Raw genomic sequence first — 23,347 nt, 5'->3', positions numbered from 1 at the left:
CTTGAGAAATCAAAAAATCGAGAAGTAAAATAGTTGAAAAATCGAAAATTCGAGAAATCAAAAAATCGAAAAGCAAAATTGTTGAGAAATCGAAAAACTGAAGAATGGAAAAATTGAAAAATTGAAAATTCAAAAATTCCAAAATTCTAAAAATGAAAATTTATAAATCGAAATATTGGAAAACTAAAAAACCGATAAATAAAAATTCGATTAATGAATTATTCGAAAAAACAAAAATCCGAGAAATCGGAAAATCGAAAATTCGAAACCTAAATTAATATTAAACATCGAAAAGTAGAAAAATCAAAAATTGAAAATTTTAAAATTTGTAAAATTGAAAAGCCTAGAAGTCGAAACATCGAAACATCAAAATATCTAGCGATAGGCCGAAAAATTTAACATTAAAATATCGAAAAATTTAAAAATCCAAAAATTTAAAAATTCCCAAAACTGAATGTTAAAAAGTTGAGAAATCGTAAACTTAAAATACCCAGAAATCGAAACATTTTAAACATTGAACAATCGAAAGAAGTCGGAAATAGAAAAATCGAAAAGTTGGGATATTAAAACATTAAAAAATATAAATAAATCGAAAAACCACAAATGCGGAAATCAAAAAATCAAAAATTTAAAAAATTGAAAAATGAAAAAATTGAAGAATCGAAAAATTGAAAAATCGAGAAATCCAAAAATCGAGAAACCGAAATAGGCTAAAATTGAAAAATTGAAAAGTTAAAATTTAAAAAATCGGAAAATTTAAATTAAAAAAAAAATGAAAAACTGAAAAATCGAAACATCGAAATCTGAACAAATGGAGAAATCGAAAAATTGATAAAACTGAAAAATCGAAAAATTTAAAAACTGAAAAATCGAAACATCGAAATCTGAACAAATGGAGAAATCCAAAAAATTGATAAAACCGAAAAATCGAAAAATTTAAAAACTGAAACATTGAAAAATCGGAAAACTGAAAAATAAAAAAAAAGCGAGAAATAGAGAAATCGAAACATCTAAAATTTAAGAAATCATGAAATTAAAATATCGAAAAATCGAAAAACCCCAAAATTCTTATATCCAACAGTTGAATGATCGAAAAACAGAAAAATCCAAAAACTGAAACATCGAAAAACTAAAATATCGAAAAATTGAGAAATCTAAAAGAAATAAATTTTGAGAAATCTAAAAGAAATAAATTGAGTATCAGAATACCGATAAATCGAAAATTTGATGAACCAGATATTCGAAAAAACAAAAATCTGTGAAATCGGAAAACCGAAAATTCGAAAATCTAGAAAAAAAAACATCGAAAACTCGAAAAATCAAAAATTCAAAAATTGAAAATTTGTAAAATTGAAAATCCGAAAACTCGGAAAATCGAAACATCAAAATATGGAGAAATCTAGCGACAGGCCGAAAAATTTAACATTAAAATATCGAAAAATTGAAAAATCCAAAAATGTAAAAAGCCCCAAAACTGAATGTTGAAAAGTTGAGAAATCGGAAACTTAAAATACCCAGATATCGAAAAATTTGAAACATTGAAAAACCGAAAGAAGTCGGAAATAGAAAAATTGAAATATTAAAACATTAAAAAATCGAAAAAATAAAAAAATGTAACTAAAAGAACGAAAAATTGAATAAATCGAAAAACCACAAATGCGGAAATCAAAAAATCAAAAATTAAAAAAATTGAAAAATCGATAAATTGAAGAATCGATAAATTGAAAAATCCAAACATGAAAAAATTGGAAAATGGAAAAATCGAAAAATGGAGAAATCGAACCATCAAAAGATACAGAGATCGAAAAGTTGAGAAGTTGAAAAATTGACAAATCGAGAAATCCAAAAATCGAGAAACCGAAATAGGCTAAAATTGAAAAATTGAAAAATTAAAATTTAAAAAATCGGAAAATCTAAATTAAAAAAAAGAAATACTGAAAAAACGAAACATCGAAATCTGAATAAATGGAGAAATCGAAAAATTGATAAAACTGAAAAATCCAAAAACTTAAAAACTGAAACATTGAAAAATCGAAAAACTGAAAAATAAAAAAAAAAGCGAGAAATACAGAAATTGAAAAATCTAAAATTTAAGAAATCATAAAATTAAAATATCGAAAAGTCGAAAAACCCCAAAATTCTTATATCCAACAGTTGATTGATCGAAAAACAGAAAAATCCCAAAACTGAAACATCGAAAAACTAAAATATCGAAAAATTGAAAAACCGAGAAATCGAAAAATCTAAAAGTAAAATATGTAGTTATAAAATCGAAAAACTGAAGAATGGAAAAATTGAAAAATCTAAAATTCAAAAAAATCATAAGACAAAAATTCCAAAATTCTAAAAATTGAAAATTTGGAATATCGAAAAATTGAAAAATCGAAAAATCGAGAATTCTAAAAGGAAAGAAATTGAAAATCCGAATACCGATAAATCGAAAATTTGATGAATCAGATATTCGAAAAAACAAAAATCTGTGTAATCAGAAAATGGAAAATTCGAAAAGCTAAATAAAATCGAAAAAGTGAAAAATCAAAAATTCGAAAATCTAAATATTGAAAATCGAAAAACTGAAAAATCAAAAATTCGGAAATCGAAAATTCTAAAATCGAAAAATCAGAAAATCGAAAAATAGAAAAATCGAAAATTCGAAATTCAGAAAATTGAAAATTTGAAAAATCGAAAAGCCGAAAAATCGAAAAAGCAAAAAATCGAAGCATTGAAAAATTGAAGCATCGAGAAGTCGAAACATCAAAAGATCAAGAAGTTGAGAAATTTGAAAGCTTAAAAACTCGACAAATCGAAAAATTTTAAACATTGAAAAAACGAGAAGTCGAAAAATTGATAAAACTAAAAAATCGAAAAATTTAAAAAATGAGAAATACAGAAATCGAAAAATCTAAAATTTAAGAAATCAATAAATTAAAACGTCGAAAAATTGAAAAACCCTAAAACTCAAATTGATAGTTGGAAAAACAGAAAAATTCCGAAACTGAAACATCCAAAAACTAAAATATCCAAAATCTGATAACTCGAGAATTCGAAAAATGGAAAAGTAAAATATGTAGTCGTAAAATCGAAAAACTGAAGAATGGAAAAATTGAAAAATCTAAAATTCAAAAATTCTAAAAATTGAAAAGTTGAAAAATCGAAAAATTGAAAATTCGAGAAATAGAAAAGGGAACAAACTGAAAATTCGAATATGTACCCATAAATCGAAAATTCGATGAAGCAAATATTCGAAAAAACAAAAATCTGTGAAATCAGAAAATCTAAATATGTATTGAAAATCGAAAAACTGAATAATCAAAAATTCGGAAATCGAAAATTCGAAATGCGAAAAACTGAAAATTTGAAAAACCAAAAACCTGAAAAGTCGGAAAATCGAAAGTCGAAACATCAAAAGCTCAAGAAGTCGACAAATTGAAAAATCTAAAGTCAAAATATCGAAAAATGGGAAAATTCAAAAAAGGAAAAATTTCCAAAATTGAAGCTTTGAAAATTTGAGGAATCGATAAATCTAAAAATTTTAAATATTGACAAAACGAGAAGTCGAGTAATGGAAAAATTGAAATATTAATACATACATTAAAAAATCGTAAAATTGAAAAATTGAAAAATTGAAAAATAAAAAAATGTAACAAAAAAAAACGAAAAACTAAAAAATCAAAAACCAGAAATGAAGAAATTTAAAAAACTAAAATTATAAAGTCGAAAAATTGAAGAATCGAAAAAATGAAAAACTGAAGCATCAAAAAATAGAGAAATTAATAAGTTGAGGACGGGAAAAATTTAAAAATTAAGAAATCAAAAAATCGAGGAATCTAAATATGCTAACGACAAATCGAGAAATCGAAGGATTTATAAAACTGAAAAATTGAAAAACTCAAAAAGCGAAAAATTGAAAAATCGAAGATTTAAAAAATAGAGAAATCGAAAAATCTAAAACTGAAAACATCAAAAAATTAAAATATCGAAAAATCCCAAAACTCCAATAACCAACAATTGATAAATCTAAAAACAAAAATGCCAAAAGTGAGACATCTAAACATTAAGATATCGAAAAATTGAAAAATTGAGAAATCGAAAAAATGAAAAAACAAAAACCTAAAAGATCAAAAAATTGAAGAGTTGAAAATCGAGAAAACGAGAAATGGGAAAATTAAAATATCGAAAAATTTAAAAATTGAGTATTTGATAAATCACGCAATCGAAAAACCAAAGGAAAATACAGTATTTTGATTTAAAATACAAATGATTATAAGTAATTACCCATCAAGTTATTTCGTGAATTTTGCCGTCTCGTTCTGACGATTGATGACTGTCACAAATGTCAGTCATAACCTAACTTTGTCAAGCTTTTTTGGCCGTTTGTTGGTAACCAATTAATTCTCGAATGTAAAGTTCGCCACCTATCTCAAGAAAACGGTAAATTCTAGTTCGATTTTGATAACCACTTGTATTGTGGGAAAATTTGAATATTTAAAACTGCAATTGCAATTGTCAAAATATGCACTGATTTCTCACAAATCTAAGCGGAAACAGCATCTCGTGCTATTTTTTGCCAATCAAGTTTCCCATCTTTAAAACACTTTAATCTGTAACTGTTAACACATTTATTTCAGTTTCGAGCGTTTAGACGATCCTTCGTCTAGAATACAGCGATAAAAAGAATAAATAATACAAATAGCAGAATTACATTTAATTATAGAAATTTCTGATTTAATCTCACTATAAGCTAATAACATTAATAACCTCTAAATTAAAAATTTGTTGATTATTTCGTTCGTTATTTTGCATATAAATAGATCTCTAATCGGAACGACTATTAAACAAAAAGCAAATCAGTGCAGAACACTTAAATTATTTAGTCTTTAATTGTAGTGCAAAGTCACACTGATCTAGAATAACCGGAAATTAATTACACTTGACGCACTTTTTCAAAAACTGACTTGAGAATTCTCGAGAACATTTTTTTCAAGAAATTTAAGAACGTTAATGCTGTTAAAAATCGGTTTAAGAAATGTGAAAAATTCAGGAAAAAAATTGAGACTCACCAACCAAGATAATAAATCTGTATGAAATGTTTTCCGTATGGTTTAATAGGTTGGCAACTATAGAAGTGACTGGACAATAGTTTAAGATATAAAATTAATCTGATAAGAATAATTCCAGTGCTGGTAACACGATATTGGTTTTTAGTATCCGATATTAGTGCTACGGGTTTACAATCCATTGTCTCTTTTTAAAATTCTTCATAATACAATCAATTTAAAATTCACAAACCCCAGCTGTTTAAAATAAATGAGGTTTAAATACGACAGTGGTAACGAGTTTATTAACCATGACTCAACATTACTTTTCAAAATCCTTATATAATAATTATTATAATTCGTTCTAAATAAAAACCTATTCATAGTGTGTTAATATAACATCAGTCAAAAAACTTAGTAACAATAAAAGCGTAACAGTAAAACTTGTGTAATTAAAAATCAAACGCCACTGCCTGCCATAATAAGATCTTCGTGGGCTTCCTTTTAGTAGGTTACTATGCCTTTTATCTTGGGAAGTCAACTACATCTTAATTTATGCATAATAAGAACGGTGCTGCCTAAAGCACAGATCCTCTACGCGCCGGTGTGAAATTTTTTCCTTCCTTTAAAGTCTCTAAACAAAGTACTTGATTTTTTCAAATGACCCACCTATGTCTCATTAAAAATACACGCGTTTCCCTTGTTTCGGTCTATTGACTTCACAAAAAAACACATAAAAACGTACAATTCGTGAAAGTTGATTAAGATTATCGAGATCAGCATTTTCTGATGATTACTCCGATATTGCATAGAAATAACTTCAAGTAATTTACATGCAAATTACGGCTCTCATAAAACCGTAGCGTGAGGATGCAACCGAGTGCAATGAAGAAATCGACTTTTCTTGAAAGATGCATGAAAATTAGGCCACAATTATCACCTTCGCACCATCGAGACGGAAAATTCCGGGTAATTGACACCACATTCAACGCCAGTTACAGTTGCCAAAATTCAGAGAGATCACCACGCGCACTAACCGTGGGAAAAAGATCACAATGTGTACCATCGGGTAAATCACGTCAGCATTGTTCCATAAACACATGGGATAATTTCTCTTTCATTTTAATTAACAGTCCGCCTATCACTCAGCCTCCACCAGCAGCCCACGAATTCTGGGACCGTTTTCATGGTCAATGTTACCTCTGCGGAAGCAAAACAACACAATTGCATTCCTCCAAATTCTCTCACGTGACTTTCTTCGGTCGCGACTTTTAATTGTCGTGTTAAATCGAATGAATTCAAAGACAATCCGGAGAAATTTCCTAATTAGACGTTATCAGACCTTCGGATTTCTTGGCGGATAATTTGGACCATTAAGGAGAAATTCGCTGGGTAATTAAAACATTTGATGTTCTGAAACAGTAGATTATGCTCGAGATCTTCTCGTTGAGATAATCACATGGTTGTCTTCTGGATTACTGTAATTTTGCCGCGAAAAAACGTCCGCGGACGATGTTTCCGTTTAATAATTCAAATGTGATTATATAATGCCCGACAACTGAGTCATTTGGGATTAAAAGTGGGATGGATGTTGCCCTGCCATGTCGAAATTCAATTTATTTACTTGTGTAATAGTGTCATGATTCACGTTTGCTTGCAAATTCGATGGGTAAATATACAGTTGTCGTCAAATGGGTGGGCGACGAGGCACTACGCGAAATTTGTAGGCTGGGAGATGAATGGGTTATTTTGAGTTCAAAGCGGGTTCCAGAGGCTGATTCGTACTTGAACTTGAATACTGGCAATTAATTGGTATATGTAAACAGGGACAATCGTATGATAGTGGAACAACATGAATAGCGGTAGCAACAAATATGCTAATCGAGGATCTATTTGATTTAGTTAAGACTTAAGTATTACATAATTTATTTGTAACCTTTGCAAATAAAGGTTTTATTAGTGTTTGCTTTTTCCTAGAAGTGGAGAATCGCATTTGCTAATTAGACTGCAAATATTGGGAAAGTTAGTGGAGTTTAACCAGGTATCTGAAACTTGGACAAAGTACTTGTGCAAGCAGAGAATCGAAATTACGGATTTCTTCTTTTGTGTTTTTCTACGTTTAGGGTTAACCCACTTTTTTCCGTCAAACATGTTGTGTTTTTCTTCTTAGCCACTTTTGCTCACAAAATTTAATTAATGCAAAAGTCACGACCAGTCAATACACCGTTGTGAAATTAATTATTTTTTTGTTTGTTTGTTTATGTGTTTTTCAGGCTGCTGCTGTGGTAATTCATTTTCTGTTACTTTTTGTATTATTAAATTGACCTTTTGAGTTCAGTTATATAAACAATTAAAAAACTGTATAATAATAATACCTTCTGGTAAATATATTTTGCCTTTAAAGCCATAGAAACTGCTTCTTGTTTTTTCACTTCGTAATGGAATTTAACAAATATATAGATAATACTAATGACAGTGTAAGAAAAAAAGAGGTCTTTGAGAAGATCGAACCGGCGACCTCGTGTGTTTTCGCGTTCCAAGTCCAAACGTAACATTGCTTGCACTTTAATGCTTGGGGCTAAAATCTAAGGCGAATTCATAAACCACTAGTATAGGATTATGGTAAAATTTCAGGTACATTTACCAAGTAAATAGACGTCATTAAACTGTTAAAGGGGAGACAAATTTTCCTTAGCGTTTTACCATGTACATGGTATTCCTGACGTACATATAACAACATATTACAACAACAAAAATTGACACATACCGTAGAATGAAACGAGCGACCTACTTTTTCAAAAATGTTTGTCTAGCCGTCCTAAGTGAATCTCCGAAACTGCTGCACCGATTGTTCCCAAATTTTGTGTATATATTAGAAATATTATGCAGATGGTAAAACATTATAAAACTTGGCTAATTGTCCCCACCATTAATGGGATGACGTCATCTCCAAAATTTTCAATAGTAAATATGAATCTGCTTTGAGTTTTCACCCCAGACATCGAGAGCTTATTGGAAAAAAAAAATCAAAATTGTATAACATTTTGTAATATAACTTTGAAACTGCGAAACCGAATACTCTGAAATTTTGCAAACGTTTTAAGGTTATCGTAATGGTGGCAAATCGTTAATCGTCAATCGTTAAATTATTCGTTTATCTCTTTCTATAAAACTGATGACGTCATCGCAAAATTTTGCCTAATAAATCCTCTCTGAAACATATGTATACTCATAGCTTTTAGAATTACTAATACAGGATGACTCAAAAAAAATTATGAATGGGGCAATTTATTTTGTTAATTAAAATCAAGAGCGACTCACTCCATTTTTTCGGAAATTTCGGAATACAGTAACTGTTATTGTTATTATTACACTGCATATATCGAACTTGATATACGTGTCCTTGTTGATGACGATCATAAAATTTTGTATAAGGGTAAAAAAATAAAATTCGCAAAATCAAAATTATAAATCTGGATTTATTTAGCTTCGACCAATTTTTTTATACATATCACAATTTTTCGTTTTTTCATTTTCTTTCATTTTTGAATTTTTTTCAATTTTTCTTTTATTTTTTTCGATGTTTCTTTTCAATTTTTTATCATTTTTCGTTTATCCAATTTTTCTAATTTTCAATCTCTGATTTTTCAATTCCTCGATTTTCCAGCTTTTTAAATTTTTCAATTTTGCATCAAGTTATGCCTTTTATTTCTTAATATACGTTGCCATCTTTTGACAACAAGAAAGTTAAAACATGGTGTTTCAGTTTCCTCATCAAGAGGTTATGATCGATATGGCCAAACGCTGTGGAAAAGTTAGTATAGATAAATTTTTGTAGGAAAGTATCGATTTTGAAATTAGCCACCGCCCTTCGGTCTGACAACGAATGAAAAATGCATCACGATTGCGATCGAGACGGATGGGTGGGGCTTCTGTTTTGCTTTTCTTTTTTAATTAATACATTTAGTTTCCTTTGCATGACACGATTACTTAACATATTTCGCATGGTAATTTCTGGTAGAAAAATAAGGGTTTTACAATTAAGCTCCGCCCCTCAGCTTACGACGAATAAAAAATAGATAGGGCGGGCGGGCGGGGCTTGTATTTTGCCTTTTTGTCTTAATGGCCATATTTTCACAACAAGAAACTTAAAACGTGGTTAAACTAGTACATTTTTGCAAGGAAGTATGCATTTTGCAATTATGCGGCGGATATTTCCGTATATTGTTCCATTTTAAACATGTTTCAAGTTTCATGTTGAGAAAAGAAGTCTACACATATTTCAACAAAAAGGCAAAATGTAAGCCCGCCCACCCGCCCTATCTCAATTGTGATGATGTTTTTTATTCGCTGCGAACCAAGGGGGCGGAACTTAACTGCAAAATACGTATTTCTTTACACGAAATTAAAAACATGTTTTTGAGTATTGTGTTGTTCAAAAAATATTACGTATATTAAGAAAAAAAGCCAAAATATAAGCCCCGGCCATCTCAATTGTAATGATTTTTTTTTATTCTTAGATACGTAAAACACGTTTAAAATGCCACATTTTTGTAAAGAAATATGGATTTTGCAATTAGACCCCGCCCCTATGTCTGAATGAAAACTTCATTACTATTTAGCTCAGGACAGGTGTGGGTGGGGCTTAATCTTTGGGTTTAATGTTTTCTTAATATACATAGTATTCTTTGAACGACACGATACTCTAAACATGTTTTGAATTTCTCGTAGAGAAATAAGAATATTACAGTTAAGCTCCGCCTTCTTGGCTCACGATACATCAAAAAGAATCATCACAATTGAGATAGGGCGGGTGGGCGGGGCTACATTTTGCCTTTTTTTCTCGATATGTGCAGACTTATTTCGACAACAAGAAACTTAAAACATGTCTAAAATTTCTTTAATTTGCAATATTTCGATTTGATATTTGGTTTTTTGATTTTGCATTTTTAATTTTCTCAGTTTTTAATCTTTCGATTTGTGAATTTGTAGATTTTTCAAAGTTCTCATTTCGTACTTTTTCGTTTTTACAATTTTGTAGTTTTTCTATTTTTTCCATTCGAAAAATCGAAAAACTAAAAAAACGAAAAATTGCAAAATCGAAAAAGCGTAAAAATGAAAGATTGCAAGTTGAAGAACTGAAGAAACCAAAAATCGAAACATTGAATAACTATTTCAAATCGGGAAACTTACAAGTCGAAAACGATTAATAAATCAAAAAATTGGAAAAAAAGAAAGAAGGGATCGAACCAAAAAATTGGAAAACCCAAAAACTGTGAAATGAAAAAATTATAGAATCGACAAAATTGTAAAGTCGAAAAACTGTAACATTTAAAGATCGAAAAATTGAAAAACCTATTAAATGAAAAATTTTTAAAATCTAATAGTTGAAAAATGAAAATATTGAAAAATCGTGAAATTGAAAAAGTGAAAAATTTTAAAAATCATAGCTATTACATATTTAAAATGAAAACTAAAAATTTTGAAATCAAGAATTGAAGAAACGCAAAAATTGAAAAAAACGAAAAATTAATACATACATGAATCTCAAAGTACAAAAATCGAAAAATTGAAAAATTTAAAATTGAAAACTCGTGAAACTGCAAATCTAAAAATTGCAAAATCGAAAAAGTGAAACATCCAAATCTTGTAAAATCGAAAAACTGAAAAATTTTAAAAGTAAATCTCGAGAGGTGCATATTTTAAAACGGAGGAAACAAAAAAAAAATGAAAAATTGCAAATCGAAAAATTGTAGAAATGGAAAATGAAAAAATTGGAATTGAAAAAAGAAAAAATTATAAAATCGAAGTAGTGAAAAATCAAATATTGAAAAAATGAAAAAATTATAGAACTTTATAATTTTGTTTTTAATTATAATTTTTCGAGGAAGCTGGATTTGTTGTTCCCATTTTGCACTCGATAATTTTATAAATTCAAATCAAAAACTTTTTAAATTAGTTTTAATTTTCGGAATATTACTACTTTCATTATTTTGTGAATTCCATAGTCAAGATTACCCAGAAGCGACAGCTGACCTATAAGAGTACATAATGGCGAAAATTTTCTAAAAATATACATATTACAATACAATACTGTTAATATAAATTTAAAATCCAGCCTTGAGGTGCACTTTATGTACTATTTCCGTTATGAACAGTGGATTAAAGGCAAACATTGCATTAACGTATGTTTATTTTTGTTGTTGTTAATTTAAAATGCAATTAATTAACCTTATCTAACCTCTGAAAACACAATTTTGTATGCAACTTTATTTAAGTAACTTGTATTTATAAGATAATAGGCCATGGATATAAAATAAACAATAAATTAGTAGTTGATAACAGCGTAACATTTGAAGGTCGTTACATCTCACTAACGTTTGTCTAGCCGCCCTAACTGTATATACAGGCTGTCACACCACAGAAGTTGTACTCGCTTCGGCGGTACATATACTAAAATTGGAACGATACAGAGAAGATTAGCATGGCCCCTGCGCAAGGATGACACGCAAAATCGTGAAGCGTTCCACATTTTTTGTTTTTGTTTTTGGTAAATAAAAACAAGTGAAACTGATTATGTATATTACGCTATTTTAAGTAACACTACTATAATCAATAATTTGCGCCAGCCGAGTTTCCAACCTTTACGGTTCAGTGCTCTATGCTTTCACTTTCTTGCTTCGTACACCGCATACTAGATGCGAGCACCGTACACTTTTCTGTGCCAGCTGTTAGTCGGCCACGTTTCGTCTAGATGGCGCCGTCTATTGCGTCTGTGCCGCAGTCCAATTTAAACCGTCGATAAAATCTGCAACCAATCAATCAGGTTATATGAGTCAGAAAGCTCACAGTTTCGAACAATGGACTATATAACACAAGAAAAAGAAATACCTAAATGAGTACGTCTTGGAGGCCTGTCTGCCGCCTTTAATGACGCAATTTAATGCCGCACCATGTCAAAGGGTACCTATTTATTTGTGTGATGTAAAGGTGTGGTTGGGCACCACTACACCCAGCGCATTATTGCAAAACCGACGTTCTCTATCCAGTTATTACAATATTGTTCTCATGGATTGTCACTAACAAACACGGCGCTTTTGGTTTATGGGTTGTTGCGATAGTTTGCAACAATTAATTGTCTTGGGAGCAATTATGTAGATGATTGTTGACGATTGAATGCGTTCGATACTAATGAGGTTAGAGCGAAAAGGTTGGGTTATGGGTTACCGAAGGGGAATGTCGAGAGATGGACGTCGAGCGTTTGGCTTGGAAAGGTCTTAATCATATAAAATTTTAGTTTGTGGGTTAGGTGCGATTAATAATTAAATATTTAATAAATTGGGTCACAATATTGTATTATTCTTAGAAAATAATTTCATACATCGGCGGTAATCTATTTCCATTCAACGAAGTAATTATCAATTATCATAACCTTGAAAGCCACTTGTTCCTATTTACATTACTAATTAATTTATTTTTTATCGATCGGCTACTTTCTTTCGGAACTTGTTATACTGTTTCCATCGAAGTTTTACTCGCTATCGGAGCCAATAACGTTCCAAGAATTCATTGCCTTAGTCATTTCGTTCCCTAGATCTATACATACGAATAGTTCAGAGTTGTAGTAATTTCATTTGGCTCCCGGCAATGTTGCCAACTATGTCATCTCTAAATATTGTCCCATTTCCTAAAAAAGAAGTAAAATAAAAACGTAACTAAAACTTCATTTCAATTTTATTCCAACTTTTAATCATTTTTAAACTTCTGAAATTAATATAACCATAACTTACGTTGTTGTAATTTTACGATAATTATTATACGGTTGGTCACACTGCTTCTCGTCTAACTTGAACTAGCCTGTCTTTTTTGAGTCATCCCTCCCAGTTTTTGTTTTTGATGGAATGACCTATCATATGACATTTTTTCGAATACGATTGTTTATTTGTATAACGAAATAATAAAGAGACATAAGGTCATAGAGCGAAAAAATTAAAAAAAAAAAATTAGTCTTCAATTAATGGACAAGAAAATAATGATAGTGCGCAGGAATATTGTTCCTTCGGAACTCGAAAAAGAAAGAAATTATCACTGTCCTGAATCGATACACAATATCCTCTGCCTAGGTGAGGCTCGCATTACCAATTCCGATCATTGTGTCTGTGGTAGGGGCAGTATTGGTCGGCTTTCCACTGAAGTTATAGGGAGTCATAGTTCAAAGAAAATCCTCAACACGATAAGGTTAATAAAAGGGTTGAAATGCGCAAACGCAAAATGCATTGAAAACTCGCGTTTTCTTGTTCCTAGATTCATATTTGAGATATTCATTGTCAAAATTTTATGTGTATGCCAAAAAAGGTCAGTCCTTCTATTGACTAGAAATATGCGGGTAAACAAATTTTAAATTAAAAAGAATTGTTGGACCCAAGCACGTAATAATTTTTGTTTTGTCCCATAAAAATTACTTTCATTTATGCTTCGAATACAACTAACTCAAAAATACATTATCAAGCTCAGAAGTCAAAATTCGATAAAATCAAAAATTTACTTATGTTGACGTTCACTTACAAAAATAAAATATCTGTTAAAATGGATAGCTTAAAAAATGTGAAAAATTAATCGCTATTATATTCATTCGGGACATTTTTTAAGTTTTTTGTGATTATAAAATGAAGAAAACGATGGATCAAGACAAGATCTCCAAAATTATTTTGAATGTTAAAACTCCGATCGATTTCATCTATCTACTAAAGTACTTAATCAAAATATAGTGAAATATCAAATATGTCTTTAACTAACCTTGGGGCCCAAGGATTTTTAAAATTGTTCGCTTTGTTTTTTTTTGAATTCTTTCGTTTGTCAGGAATTCTAATAATTTTGAAACGAATCAATTTTATGATGTGCGATCATTATATTCCCTAATTAAGGTTACCCAAATTTTATGAAATAATAGACTCTTCTACTTCTGGTTTAGGAATCTACCTTGGTTTTGTTTATTATTATTATTATCGTAACAGGTTTAGACGTGTACTTTCGCAGTCTACACATATTTCTACTTTAAATTATAAGATTTATTTGAATTTTATAATTTTTCGCAGAAGTTGAAATTGTTGGATTGAACTTCAGAGGGTGTAACCTTGGATAAATAATATTTAAAAAAGTATAAGCAAGTTAACAAATGAGCGAAAAAAGTCGTAAATAATTGTGATCGTCGCCTGTGTTCGTTTTCTGTTCTGAGTTTATGGTTTCTTGGAAAAATGCCTCGATAGCAGAACAACCATTAGCAGTTCACTGTTTTCTTTAATATTTCGATGGAAAAATTCACTTGAAACATGCGATTAACTTACCTACCTTTACTACACACATATCTTTATTTTAATTTATAGAGGTTATCATAAAAAACAAAGAGTTAAATTCGCAAAATCAAATTTTATAAATTTTCGAAACCGTTGGATAAGTTGTATTGTACTTCAGGCGCGAGGGAAGTTCTGTCGAAATTACCTTCGATCAATTTTTTGTTTTTGCTTCCCGCGTGGCATTTGTATGTCTTGGTCTGTTATTAAGTTTTATATGCTGGTTTAATTTTTGAAATTTTGATGCGACGTTGCCATGTTAAACAAGTTTTACTGAATTCCAGAAAATGGTAGTAGGTTATTTTGGTTGTATTTCAGAAGCGAGGAAAATTCGCTGTAAATTACTATATACATATCGCGTTTTTTTTTATTTTCTAAAAGTATCGTTTAAGATAAAAGTTGTTTTTCAACAGGAAAGTTCCAAAAGTATAGCATCTTCTTTTTTATATTATGAGAAGAAATAATTTAACACTTTGAAAAATATACAAACTGTTGCCAGTGATTTTCTGAATTTAAATATAAATGACATTTGCGGTTGTAAGGTACAGTATGTATTATGACTGTCAGATGTATTTCTGTATTCAGAAAATTTAAAAATTTTACTTTTGAACCATAAAATTATAGAGCTTTTAAAATATATAATTCGGCGACTATTTTAGAAATTTAGAAATAAAGTTTAAGATGTTAATAATCTAAATTATTTGAATTATTAGTTTTAGATTTATAGGTTTTTGGTTTCGATTTTTGTTTTCGACCAACTGTCATATTTTTTACCTGTTTGAAAAAATAGGTGTACTTGTTCCGTTTAATATGCCACATTTAATGAAAAACAGTGAAAATCCAAATTTTAAATCATAAAGGCTTGGCAAATTTTGGCTTTGAAAAATTTTTCCAAAAAATCGTCAGAAAATTCTGTGATATAGATTTCGATCTGCTGATTCCAAAAATTTGACGTTTTTTTTTCCGGGGATTTTGGAAATATTTGCTTTGAAATACATTTTTAAAAAATCCAAAAATTCATATTTCACTGGGCGATTTTGGAAAAATGGTAGGAGTCATTGAAGAAATAAGAGCGAAAGTAACTTGTGGAGGTCGAAATATACATGAAATGTCTTTATTAATTTTTCGGAAAATCCGAAATTTCCTTCGAGGAAAACTTTGATTTTATAAAAATTCTAAAAATATATTGTTTTTATAATTTCGGGACATGATTTTTGAAATATTCGGTTTGAAATGCAGTTTTTTTTAAATTCAAAAATGTCATAAATATTTCAGTGGGCGATTCTGGAAAAATAGTAGGATTTATCTACGAAATAAACCCGAAAATTACTTATCGAGGTCGAAATGTACAATAAAATCTCTGAGTGGAAATGAAGTTTTAAGTGTCGTCGAAAAATTTTCAGAGGTTTTAAAATATTTTGGTTTTGAAAAAGTTCTCTAAAAATTCTCAAAAAATTCTGAAACAATGAGCTCGAATTGCTGTTTCAAAAAATACAGCTTTTTTATTTTTCCATGGCAAGATTTTAGAAATATTCAACTTGAAATGCAATTTTTTTTTAAACCAAAAAAACTCAAATTTCAATGGGGAATAATTCTGGAAAAATAGTTCGAGTCATACGAAATGAGGCCGAAAGTTGCTTCTGGTGGTGGAAATATACGTGAAATGTCCTTATTAATTTTTCGGGAAATCCGAAATTTTCTCCAAGGAAAACTTTGTATAAAAATTGTCTAAAAATTATCAAAAAATTCTGGATATATGGATTTTGGAGTGCTTCCAAAAATATACTGTTTTTATAATTCCGGGACAAGATTTTCGAAATATTCGGTTTGAAATACAATTTTTTTTTATCTAAAAAATGTCATACATATTTCAATGAGCAATTCTGGAAAAATAGCAGGAGTTATCAACCAAATGAGGCCGAAAGTTCTTATGGAGGTCGAAATGTAGAAGAAAATGTCTGAGTAGAAATGAAATTTCGAAGGTGGTCGAAACATTTCGCAGTTTTCAGAGGTTTTGAAAAATTTCGATTTTGAAAAAGTTCTCTAAAAATTCTGAAAAAATTGTGGAACATAGATTTCGAAGAGCTGCTTTGAAAAATGCAGCATTTTAATTTTTCCAGGGCAACATTTTAGAAATATTCGATTTGAAATGCATTTTTTTTAATCCAAAAAAATGTTTTTAGTTAAATTTGAAGGTGGCAAAAAAATTACGAAATTTTCATATTGAGAAATTTTGGTTTTGAAAAAGTTCTCCATAAATTTTCAAAAAATTCAACGTTGTAGAGTTCGAAGTGCTAATTCCAAAAATATAGCGTTTTTATGATTCTGGGGTAAGATTTTCCCAATATTTGATTTGAAATGCATTTTTTTTTAAATCCAAAAAACTGTCATAATGGTAGGAATTATTGGAGAAATATGACAAAAAGTAAGTTCTGGAAGTCGAAATGTGCAAGAACATGTCTAATAAAATTTCAAAAGTGGTCGAAAAATTGCAACATTTTCACAAAGGAGGGGTCTGGAAAAATTTTGGATTTTAAAAAGTTGTCTAAAAATTTTCAGAAATTTCTAGGATATAGATGTCGAAGCGCTAATTCCAAAATTATAGAATTTTTATGATTCAGGACAAGATTTCCTAAATATTGGGTTGAAATGTAGTTTTTTAATCTAAACATTTCAATGGGCGATTCTGGAAAAATGGTAAGAGTTATCAAATAAATGAGATCGAAAGCAACTTCTGGAGGTCGAAATTTACAAGTAAATGTCCTTAGTTAAGTTTTGAAGGTTGGTGGTGTTCCAAAATTGTGCAAGTTAAGTATGTGCGTCTCAAACGGTTGTAGTGACAATTTTTTTGGTTCGAACATAGAAAAACTTTATTAGCCAGCAACATTAATTTTTTTGCATTTAAATAAGGTCACCATTGTTTCTATAAAGTTGTACTTCAATTAGTTCTAATTAGATTTCCCTTTCCAGTTATTTATTCAAATCTATGCAAATAATAAATACAAAGTTATAAAAGGAAACACCTCGAAAGAATCCAATTTAACTTATTTAATTGTTTCCGCTACATTAATTACAAACAAATCTTCGTATTTTAAAAACTCGGACCAGTATCCAATTTTCTTATGTAAAAAAGGCCGACTTTCACACACACACAAAAGAAAACTTCTAATCGGTTTTCTTCTTTCCGAATTCTTTCCTCCACCTTAACCAATAACGTTATGCAGATTTATCAAAGAGAGAAATTGAAAATCGACTCCTGGCCGTTGAAGTTCATCAACTTTTAATTAATTTTGTCCCCATCTGTACAAACTTGCTTCTCAGCGGCCTGCTTTCCATATACAAACAAGGGAGAAAATGAAAATACGCAAGGTCTAGTGCACTGCAAGGACGAAGAAGAGGTTTATTCAATTTTAGGAAAACCCACTTGTGGATGTGTAGAATTGGGGTTGCAGCGAACTCGATTTAGATAGTAATCACACTTGTAGGGGAATGCAGCGAATACAGGGTGTTCCATCGCTAACACTCAGTAAGAATAACGACTACTCCTTTTTCATTTATTTATCGAATAATCTACGAAGCTGAACAGTCTGAAAAGGGGACTCCAAGTTTATTTAGACAGAACCGCATTGTAAGATTTTTTTTTCTGTGGAAACATAGCAACTCTTCATCACTCTTCCAGTGTCAACCACCTTCAAACATCGCTTTGATCCTCCCGCAGGAAAGCGAAAGTCTCTCCCCCGGGCTACGCCGCCCTCCAAGGCCACGATTTTTCCTCTGTTTACGCCGCTTCATTCATAGGAAATTCCTTGAGGGGGCGCAGACTCTCTCTCCGTTCGCCTCCGACGCTTGCTCATAACGTCGCGGCGGCCGCCGTCGTCGAGTCTCGATCCTCGTTCCTGTTCCAGTGCTCGAAAATTCCGGGAAAATCCGTGCCCTCCAGAGGGTGGCATGACCGGGACGCGTTGAGGACGACCGGGGTGGTTCACCCCAGCACAACACACCGGTTCACCTCGCGTGACGGCCGATGGGCGTGTTTCGTTTGTGCAAAGTTGAATTACCGTGGTGTGCGCTGTGATGGGCTCATTTGTGGGTTTGGGTTGCTGGACTGATGGAATGCTTTCCGGGAATTTATTGATTCGTGGGTTTATTGTTTAAGTTGTGATTGCATTGCAGTGGCCTAGATTTGTTTACCGAGCTGTGCGAGCGAATCAATTCGTTTGGCCTAGATCAGTGGTGGAGCAGGCGGAAAGGAGGATTTTTGAGATTGGTGTAGGTTTGATGTCGAAGGGGCGGTTTTGGGCAGAGTTAATTAAATTTTATTGGGAGTCGATCGGGTTGGGTTTCGAAATGGTAATTAAAATTGAAAGAGATGTCGCAGTTGCGACTGTTTCAAATGTAAGGTTAAGTTGGTGGTTGTCAATTCTAGAGCGCTGGTGTTGATTTAATTAGGTTTTACGTAAAGTAGGATCTTGAGTTGTAGGTTCGGTACTGAATGGGTTTCTAGCTATTTAAGCGAGTTTTATGGCTGTTTGACTTCTCTGATAAGGTTTAATTTATTATTGCTTGCTGGAGAAACAGTTACCTAAATAACTGTTGGGTGAGCTAATAGTTGATTAAAACTTAAGCACACTTCATTTCAGTAATTTACTTACAATTGGCAAAAGCTTGGTGGTAGATGAATTATGTAATTACTTTATTATTACTGTCGTTATTTTGAGCACTAAATGCAATGTTTAGTCTCTTTATTCTATAATTTACTGCGGTCACTGAACAACTATTTAAAAATATTAAAAAGACATTCTAATTTTAAGGCGCCGTCAAAACAGCAATAAATTATGTAATACAGACAAGTTCATTACTGGTTATACCATAGTATAGAAATCGTATTTATCCTAAAGTTAGTTTTAATTTTATTGTCCCGTCAGATACGCTGTACAATAAATTTTTCATAGGCAAGGATCGATAAATATGAAAAACAATCAAGTTTTGTTTATATCGAAATAAATATACTATTATTGTTGCAGTTTTAAATCATTAGCATCTTACTGAGATATTAAAGTTTTAATAAAATATGATGAATTTCATTCCAAAATAGATTGAGTTGTTTCAGTGAAGGGTAACCCTTGAGTTTGTTTTGAATCAGTAAGGTTTAAATTTTAATGTAAAGTGAATTCGATTTTTTTTTTGTATTGAGTCGAGCTGTTACTATTTTACTAACTATATGCCGAAATTTTCGGCAATTTTGTATAAAATTTTTATTAACGTCACATTTTATTTCATTTATAAAGTTTCATACATAAGGAAGTTATATGCGCTAATCTTAGAAATGATCTACAGTATGTATTAAGTTTTAGCTTTGTAATTATTTAATAATTTAAACACTACTTTCAGAAAGAATTTCCTTGAACCGTATCTGCAATTGGGCATGGGTCAGTTGCACGCTGCGGTCAAAAAATTAGTCTTAGTCCCACAGGATTGTTGCGTGCAAACTACCTGAGGGGAGGGTCAGTGTGCGTTGCGGTCGGAAAGATTTGAATATAATTTTAAGGATTAATACCATAAACATCTGTCTGTTTTATATGTAGTTGACATGGTTGCTAATCATTTAAAATTAAATATGTATTAGCAGAAAAAATTGTTACTTTCAGACAGTGTTGGATTGAGTACATGGAGGCCCATCGTAATTAAATTTACAAAGTGGGGCCTGTGATATGTATACAGATGTTATTGGGGTATTATTATTATTACTATTATTATTTCCAGTTTTGTCGGCGACATCAGCGTTTTGAAAAAATGATGTTGTTTTTAGAATTTTGATGACGCTACCAAGAAAAACAAAGCTAGTAAAAAAATTATGAAAAGTTATTGTGACAGAACTTTCCTTCTTTATAAAATTATAAAATCAGATTTTGCGATTTTCGTTTGATGATAATTGTTAATCTCTATAAAGTGGCGTAATTAACATCCCCGCAACCCCTGGGTCTTTAAATATAAAATATATTTAAAGGAGATAACTAACGAGAAAAAATGTAGGCAATTCGAGTATTAGCACGTTCAGATTACAGGCTTTAGCGGTTAAAAGAAAATGAAATTTAGTTGATTTTGTGTTCTCAATGCAGAGAAAAGGACAAATTGATTAATTCATACTATTTTTTTTTCAAAAACGCTCATAAATTTGAATAAAGTCCTCAAAAATGCTAGATAACGGACAAATTTTGATTAAAGATTTACCATGTTTCAAATTATCTTAAAATGTTTGCATGATTTCACTGCGGTTTTTGCAATTTCAAAGTTATTTTATAAAATTTAAAAAACATTTGTTTGGTAGAATTCTAAGATGACGTCATAATTTTTTTGGCAAGGCTTAAACGAACAAATTTTCATGAACGATTTATCATCTTTCCTATAACCTTAAAACATTTTCAATATTTCCCTTCATTCGCTTGCAGTTTTAAAGTTAAATGGTAAAATACAATTTTGAATTTTTTCCAAAAAAAAAAACTCAACACGGATTTTAAATTACAACATTTGTTCTGTAAAATTATAAAATGACATCGTCATTTTTTAGGAGACCATGAACGAATAAATTTTGATAAACGATTAATCATTTTTACGACAAACTTAAAAACGTTGCAGGTTTTCAGAGCATTCGATTGTACAATTTCAAAGTTCCATTACAAAATTTTGTTATACAATTTTGTTTTTTCCCCTGGATGTTTAGGGTGAAATTTCGACAGGGATTCATGAATCACACATGCAGGAGTGATTAAAAATATTATAAATTCTAATCTCAATAAAATTAAAAACACGTGTTTACGTTTTAAAGAAAAAAAAAAAAAACAACAAACCCACTAAAAATATCTTATAAAATTAAGTATATATAATACCAAAAACTGGGGAAATTAATAGGAAGTAAAATATATGTAGTACATTTCACCCCACATTTTGTTTTTTTCTTTATTATAAGATGCTTTCTAATTTTTTTTTTGCGAAAGCAGGCCCAATTGAAGCGTTTTTTTTTTAATTTTTTGTAAAAATCTCGAAGTAAGCGGTTTCTATATATGTAGATCCGCTGGAACAATGGTCAAAATTTTTAGAAATCCACATATTCATTAAAAATCACTTTAAAAATATGGTGAAATTAAAAAAAAAAATCATGAAAAAAAATTTCACGGCAAAAATCGACTTTTTTTATTTTAGAAAAGAACAAGAAAAAACTTCAACGTCAAATCTGGCCTGTATGCTTAAAAAAATGATACAGTACCTTAAAATAGATGAAAACGCAGGTAAAAAATAGTTTAAATAGATGAAAAAAAAAAATGTGTGATGAAACGTACCATTTTTTACTTTCTACTGTTTCTCTATTACTCTCAATCCTTAAATCCGAGTCATTTAGATGAGAATTGCATTTGATAAAACAAACAATGCTGTGGGAATCACCAAAATTTATATTTGGTAAATATAAATTAAAGAACAAATTTTAAAATTATGTAAATATTGTTTCAGAGGGGCCTAAACGGTTTTTCAATTTTTCAATTTTAATTTTTTTCTCAAAAATCTGGATGTCTAGAATAAAAACTCAACAGGGGTTCATAAACTACATGTACAGGAGTTTCTTATTTCATAAAATTAAATAAAATTTACTACTCGTGAGTTTTGGAGGTGACGTCAGCAAGTCGTTGGTAGGGATGATTAGCCAAATTTTGATTAGCATTTTACCATCTAGAAGATATTCGTAATGAACACATAAAATTTGACAAGTCGTTCAGTAGTTTCGGAGATTGTCTGTCTAATAAAAATCCGAATAGACGGCAGACAGACAGACAGACGGACGGACGGACGGACGGACGGACGGAAACGGGAGACCTATTGTTTTGCACTGAGTTTACGCTCTGTAATTAAAAATATGCTCTTATTTAATATATTTCATACGTATTAACTGAATGACTATTTTATCTAATATACAGGGTGAATCACCAAAAGCGCGACAAACTGTTCCTCTTCTTCTTGAAGACGGCTCTGTGTACCGGAACACGTGTAGCAGTGTCTACAAATAATTTCAACTCTTTAAAGTTTTTTACTTTACTAATCAAATTAATAATGTTAATGTAAATTTTTGTATATAATTTCATAAACGCAAGAGATTAGAGTGTTTTGGAATTTCTGGAATGCACAGCCTTTGAGAAAGTCATTAAAATTTGTTTGTACTATAGTAGCCGATGCCATTTAAACTCTTTAGATAGATCGATAGCGTTAGTCCAAGCCAGTAATTAATAATTGTCACGTTGAAACCAAAAAGTGAAAAATTTCAAATTTTGTGAGTTTTAGAAAAAAATGTTGTAAATTTTTTCGGCTCTGCTGGCCGACGATAATTTCAAATCCTTTTTATTTTTATTTTTTTTTTTTTGATGCCAAAGGAGTTTTCTATTTTTTTTCCAAAAATCTTATTTTTTCTGAACTTGTACATACATTAAAAAGTTTCAAAAACCCTTACATGATTATTAAGTTCCATTTATCATAAAAAAGCTGCTCTGTTTATAAAATTTCCTGGTAGATTTAAGAATCTTGATCTATTCCTTTTTATTCTTTCGATCATACAAGTACTGCCTTTGTTTAATTTTAGAAACCACAGGTCTTGAAACATCGACGAAGTTTCTTAAATTAAACCTCAGTTTAAAACCTATTTTTAATTAAATCGATGTTATATTTTTTAGAATATTTTGTTACCACTGTATTAGGGACCATAAAGTTTAATGTCTATTGTTGAGAAATCTTTTTACATATTAAATGCTTTTAAAGCAAAGCGCTCTCAAACTTTGCAAGCGCGAGCCTAGAAGAGTATTTGTATCTTGTTTCTATGTAAATTTTTGTCATCCTTTTTCAGTTAAATGCGAATCTAAACGTACGAATATTGAAATATCAAAGACACTCAAAGAACTGTTATTCATCGTCCCTTTAATA

At 30.4% G+C, this 23,347-nt stretch overlaps 1 protein-coding gene and 1 non-coding gene across 5 annotated transcripts in view; both read left to right on the top strand.

Moving 5' to 3' along the window:
- The window catches only part of LOC135127835 (puratrophin-1-like), a 529,067-nt gene that overhangs the window by 179,064 nt on the left and 326,656 nt on the right, over positions 1 to 23,347 (top strand). The gene's annotated exons all lie outside the window — the stretch shown is intronic.
- On the top strand, positions 11,466 to 11,572 carry LOC135128476 (U6 spliceosomal RNA). The gene has a single exon (XR_010280421.1). It is a non-coding gene; the product is annotated as a U6 spliceosomal RNA (small nuclear RNA).

This window comes from Zophobas morio, unplaced genomic scaffold (assembly GCF_036711695.1).
Source record: "Zophobas morio isolate AGI-343-1 ecotype UQ-CSIRO unplaced genomic scaffold, CSIRO_AGI_Zmor_V1 ptg000012l, whole genome shotgun sequence".
Classification (NCBI taxonomy): domain Eukaryota; kingdom Metazoa; phylum Arthropoda; class Insecta; order Coleoptera; family Tenebrionidae; genus Zophobas; species Zophobas morio.
Note: the sequence above shows the minus strand (reverse complement) of the source record. Positions and strands in the feature narration are given on the sequence as shown.